The sequence below is a fragment of the Phodopus roborovskii genome, unplaced genomic scaffold (assembly GCF_943737965.1).
Source record: "Phodopus roborovskii unplaced genomic scaffold, PHOROB, whole genome shotgun sequence".
In the NCBI taxonomy this organism is placed as follows: domain Eukaryota; kingdom Metazoa; phylum Chordata; class Mammalia; order Rodentia; family Cricetidae; genus Phodopus; species Phodopus roborovskii.
In genome coordinates, this window is record NW_026126575.1 from 8,472,851 (window position 1) to 8,479,194 (window position 6,344).

Sequence of the window (6,344 nt, forward strand, 5' to 3'; positions counted from 1 at the left end):
CTTTCTCTTCTAAGAGGTTCAATGTGGCTGGATTGATGTTGAGGTCTTTAATCCATTTGGACTTGAGTTTTGTGCATGGTGACAGACATGGGTCTATCTGCAGTCTTCTACACACCCTCATCCCATTAAGCCAGCACCATTTGTTGAAGATGGTGTCTTTGCCCCATTGTATAATTTTAGCTGTTTTGTTGAAAATCAGGTGTTCATAGGTGTGTGGGTTACTATCAGGATTTTCAATTCGATTCCATTGGTCTACCTGTCTATTTTTATGCCAATACCAGGCTGTTTTCAGAACTATAGCTATGTAGTAGAGCTTAAAGTCAGGAATGGTGATGTTTCCTGAAGTTCTTTTATTGTATAGGGTTGTTTTGGTTATCCTGGGTCTTTTGTTTTTTCATATAAAGTTGATTATTATCCTTTCAAGGTCGATGAAGAATTGTGGTGGGATTTTAATGGGGATTGCATTGAATCTGTAGATTGCTTTTGGCAAGATTGCCATTTTTACTATGTTTATCCTACCTATCCAAGAGCATGGGAGATCTTTCCATTTTCTGGTATCTTCTTTAATTTCTTTCTTTAGAGCCACAAAGTTCTTATTATATAGGTCTTTTACTTGTTTGGTAAGCGTTACACCAAGATACTTTTTGTTGCTTGTGGCTATTGTAAAGGGTGATGTTTCTCTGATTTCTTTCTCTGTCTCTTTGTCGTCTGAAAATGTAGGGCTACTGATTTTTTTGAGTTCATCTTTTATCCTGCTAGTTTGCTGAAGGTGTTTATCAGCTGTAGGAGTTCCCTGGTAGAGTTTATTGGGTCGCTTATGTAAACTATCATATCATCTGCAAATAGAGACAGTTTGACTTCTTCCTTTCCAATTTGGATCCCCCCCCAACATCTAGTACGATATTGAAGAGATATGGAGAGAGAGGGTAGCCTTGTCTTGTTCCTGATTTTAGAGGAATTGTTTTAACTTCCTCTCCATTCAGTTTGATGTTGGCAGTTGGTTTGCTGTGTATTGCTCTTATCATGTTTAGGTATGTTCCTGTTATTCTGGACCTCTCCAAGACCTTTATCATGAAAGGGTGTTGAATTTTGTCAAAGGCTTTTTCAGCATCTAGGGATATAATGATATGGTTTTTCTTTTTCTGTTTGTTTATATGGTGGATCACGTTGATAGATTTTCGTATGTTAAACCATCCCTGCATTCCAAGGATGCAGCCTACTTGGTCATGGTGGATGATTTCTCTGATGTATTCTTGAATTCGGTTGGCCAGTATTTTATTGAGTATTTTTGCATCGATGTTCATCAGGGATATTGGTCTGTAGTTTTCTTTCTTAGTTGTATCTTTGTGAGGCTTGGGTACCAAGGTTATTGTGGCCTCATAAAAAGAGTTTGGCAATGAACCTTCTGTTTCTATCTTGTGAAACAGTTTGAGGAGTAGTGGTATTAGTTCTTCCTTGAATTTCTGGTAGAATTCTGCACTGAATCCATCTGGCCCTGGACTTTTTTTGGTTGGAAGGCTTTCAATGACTGCTTCTATTTCATTGTGGGTTATAGGTCTATGTAAGTTGTTTGTCTGTTCTTGATTTAATTTTGGTAAGTGATAGTTATCCAGAAATTTTTCCATTTCCTTTGAATTTTCAATTTTTGTGGAATACAGATTTTCAAAGTATGACCTGAAAATTGTCTGGATTTCCTCTGTGTCTGTTGTTATGTTCCCCTTTTCATTTCTGATTTTGTTAATTTTCATGTTCTCTGTCTGCTTTTTCATTAATTTTGTTGAAGGTTTATCTATCTTGTTGATTTTCTCAAAAGCCAAGTCTTTGTTGCATTGATTTTTTGTATTGTTTTCCTGGTTTCTATTTTGTTGATTTCAGCCCTCAAGTTGATTATTTTCTGGCATCTACTCCTACGGGGTGAGTTCTCTTCTCTCTGTTCTAAGGTTTTCAGTTGGGCTGTTAATTCTCTTATGTGGCTATCCTCTGTTTTCTTCATATGGGCACTTAGTGCAATGAACTTCCCTCGTAGTACTGCTTTCTAGGTGTCCCATAAGTTTGGGTATGTTGTATCCTCATTCTCGTTGAATATTAGAAAGTCTTTAATTTCTTTCTTTGTTTCTTCTTTGACCCAGGAGTCGTGCAATTGCACATTGTTCAGTTTCCATGAGTTTGCAGGTTTCCTGCTATTTGTGTTGTTGTTGAATTCCAATTTTAAAGCATGGTGATCTGATAAGATACAAGGGACTATTCCTATTCTCTTGTATCTTTTGTGGTTTGTTATGCCACCTAGTATGTGGTCGATTTTAGAGAAGGTTCCATGTGGGGCAGAAAAGAACGTATAATCTTTTGTCTTTAGATGGAATGTTCTATAGATGTCTGTTAACCCCAGTTGAGACATAACTTCTGTTAATTCTTTTGTTTCTTTGTTGAGTTTCTGATTTGTGGTCCTGTCTAGTGTTGAGAGTGGTGTATTGAAGTCTCCCACTACAAGTGTGTGAGGTTTTATATGAGCTTTGAGTTTTACGAATGTGGGTGACTTTGTATTAGGTGCATAGATGTTCAGAACTGAGACTTTGGGTTGATGGATTTCTCCTGCAATGAATATGAAATGACCGTCTTCATCTCTTTGGATTAATTTTGGTTTGAAGTCTAACTTGTTAGATATTAGGATAGCTATGCCTGCTTGCTTCTTATTTCCATTTATTGAAAAATCTTTTCCCAACCCTTTACCCTGAGGTAATGTCTATCTTTGAAGCTTAGATGTGTTTCTTGTATGCAGCAGAAGGATGGATTCTGTCTTCGTATCCATTCTGTTAGCCTGTGTCTTTTTATACGTGAGTTAAGACCATTAATGTTGAGGGTGAGTAAGGTCCATTGATTGTTGATGCTTGTTTGATTTAGGCTTGTTGTTGGCAGTAGTATTGTGAATATATTAATTCTGCTTCACCCTTGGTTTCTGGTGTAGTTGGATTATCTGTTGCCTATATTTTTGTGGGCGTAGTCACCTTCCTTGGGTTGGAGTATTCCTTCCAATAATTTCTGTAGGGCCTGATTTGTAGATACGTATTGGGAAAATCTGATTTTGTCATTAAATATCTTATTTTCTCCATCTAAAGTGATTGAGAGTTTTGCTGGATATAGTAGCCTAGGCTGGCATCCGTGTTCTCTTAATACTTTTAGAACATCTATCCAGGACCTTCTGGCCTTGAGGGTTTCCATGGAGAAGTCAGGTGTAATTTTGATAGGTCTGCCTTTATATGTTACCTGTCCTTTTTCCTTCGCTGCTCTTAATATTCTTTCTTTATTCTGTGTGCTAGGTGTTTTGATTATTATATGTCAAGGGGTCTTTTTTCTTTGGTCCAGCCTATTTGGGGTTCGGTATGCTTCTTGTACTTTCATGGGCATGTGCTTCTTCAGATTTGGAAAGTTTTCCTCGATGATTTTGTTGAATTTGTTTTCAGCACCTTTGAGCTGGGCTTCCTCACCTTCGTCTATGCCTATTATTCTTAGGTTTGGCCTTTTCATGGTGTCCCACATTTCCTGGATGTTTTGTGTTAAGGATTTGTTTTATTTATGATTTTCTTTGGTCAATGAATCTATTTCTTCTAATTTATCTTCTTCGCCTGAGATTCTCTCTTCCATCTCTTATATTCTGTTGGTTATGCTTGTGTCTGTAGTTCCTGATTTTTTGCCCAGTTTTTCTATTTCCAGCATTCCTTCGGTTTGTGTTACCTTTATTTTCTCTATTTCAGTTTTCAAGTCTTGAACTGTTTCCTTCACCTGCTTAATTGTTTTTTTCGTGGCTTTCTGTACTTTCCTTAACTAATTTGTTCATTTCTTCCATTTTTTGTTTGTTTTTTCCTCCATTTCTTTAAGGGATTTTCTCACATCTTCTTTGATGGCCTCTATCATTTTTATGATGGTAATTTTTAAGTCGTTCTCTTCTTCTTCCTCTGCTTTGTTGTTGTGTTCCATTCTAGTTGGTGTAGATTCCCTAGATTCTGGTGGTGCCATGCTTGTCTTTTCTGTTGTTAGGTGTTTTCTTGTATTGCCTTCTTCCCATAGTTTCTTCCAGTAGGTGTTGGTGGGGTCTCCCCCTCTCTCTATGGTACTTCCCCGGTGGGCTTATGTGGGTCAGAGATTCAATATCTGTAGCTCTGTGTGGTCCAAGCTCTATAGGAGGTCTCTCTGCAGACAGGGACCCAGGGATGGGGTCCAGGATGAGGATCCAGTAGAAGATGCCAGCAGGAACTCACAGTGGTCCCGCAGAGATAGGCGGATCTGTGGGAGGGGCCCGGGACTCCAGCAGATGACTGGAGGTGGGAGTCTGAGACCAAGCAGGTGGAAATTATGGTTGGTCCCATGTGGATAGGCAGGTCTCCTTTGTTCAGAATTGCTCCAAGAAGTCTCTGAAGTAGGGTGGACTGTTGGCTCCACCCTCTGTCCCAGTGCTCAACCAGAGTGTCAGGACTGTGGGCAGGGAAGGGCACAGTGTGTGGGGGGAGGCAGGCTCGTGGTGGGGATGGGTGGGGGTGTATCAGATCTCCAAGGGTGCTCTCGATGGGGACACGACACAGGAGCAGCAGGATCAGGGGCCAATCCAGGGAGTCATACTTTAGTTTTAAAAGTTGTCATGTGAGCTTAACCAACATGGCGAGCTTTATAAAGTAGCCTGGCTATGGCTCACAGTCAAAACTGTCCGGGGCTACGGTACCTTTCAGACAGGCTGTCCCTTTCCACTCTCTCTTCTTTCTGGTTGCCTCGGACTTCTTGTTCGCACAACTGTGATGATGATTCACTTGCTCTCCTTGGCGGTGCTTGCTCTGTGCTTCTCCTCCGGGACCAACTGTCACACTCCTGTTAACTGTGATGAAGCCCAGGCGGGAGAAGATGCAATCTACAGAGACATGTGTGTCCTCTGCGGTGAGACTCCCAAAACAGTGTACTCCAAAGAATTCAAGCTTCCTCCAGAATCCGTGGCATAGGGGAGGGCCTTCGTGAGCAGGTTTTTAGCTCCGGCTTCTCATCTCTGTGAGGCCAGCACACCTGAGCACACCCAAGCTTCCTGGCATTCATTTCCTCTTTTCTGTTTGATTATCATACTGCTCCAGAAAAGGTGGAGATGATCCAGAAGAGTCTGTGGCTCCCTGGTTTTGCCATCCCATAAATAAATCCATTTTCCTTCATGAGTTTGTTCCCATTTTTTTTTAAGCTATAGTGAAAGTAGATCATGGTTGATGGATCCAAGTGTCTGATATCATCCTTCCTCTAAGGCCTTGGATCCTCCTCATTTATTCTTTACTGTTGATATTTCTCCATGATTATGCATTTGTCTTCCTCAAGTGGAACTGGATACTTCATAAAGGACAGGGGTGTATTTTGACCATGTTTGTCTTTTCCTGGGAAAATGTAAAGAAATGTCTATATGGGAGGTTGGGGAGAGGCACAGAATAAGGAAAAGTTCTGTCCAAGTCCAGCCCGGTGAATCAGAGAGTTTACTAGGGTTGCTTACAGGGCTTGGGTAACTCTGGGGTGGCTGCACCTGGGAAGTCCCATTGTTACCTGGGTTATTAGGGTCTGGGAATCTTTTGACAGTCCTAACAGACATAGTTACCTGCCCCTATCAAGTCAAGAGATGGATTAAAAGTGAAAAGTAGGAAGGGAGCTTTAGTTAGTGGGGCTACACTGGGGAGAAGATCCAAGTCCAGCTTTGGGGTCCTACATGAAGTTCAAGTGTAAGCAGATTGCCATAGGTAGGAATAGCTAAGCAGTCCAGGTAAAGGTGTGGTTCAGGCCATGGCCAACTCACCATTGTCTGAGCTCCAGGCCTTCCAACAAGGAGGCCTTTCTGGGAGACAAGTGCTCTCTTTCCTGGCTGGCCTCAAACTTTCCCAGAGAGATCTTAGAAAAATTCCAGTTTTAGGGTGTGTAATGTCTCAGTAGCCTGATAGTCAAAGAGAGGGACACATGAGTCTCTTTAAAAAGCCTTCCTTCCTAGCTGCCTTGAAGCTATACCATCCCTTACATGGGGGATTCAAGAGCAGATGTACCACGGGAAATTCCCAACACCCAATTAACCTTCTACTGTCAATATATTTTAGTACTCCTACCCAGAAGATCACATGAGGGGCATGTGATTGGAATCTCAGGTGACAGTCTGGTGGCATCCCATATACTTGTAAGATGGTTAACATCCTTATCCCCATCACCTTAGCCATGGCTATCAGGTGATTATTCGTTTGAAGTTGATCATACCTGCCACAGCCTTTCTGTATGTCCCCACTGGACATACTGGAGAAAAAGAATCACATTTCAGGTAGATTTCTGTAAGTCATGAACATGCTATG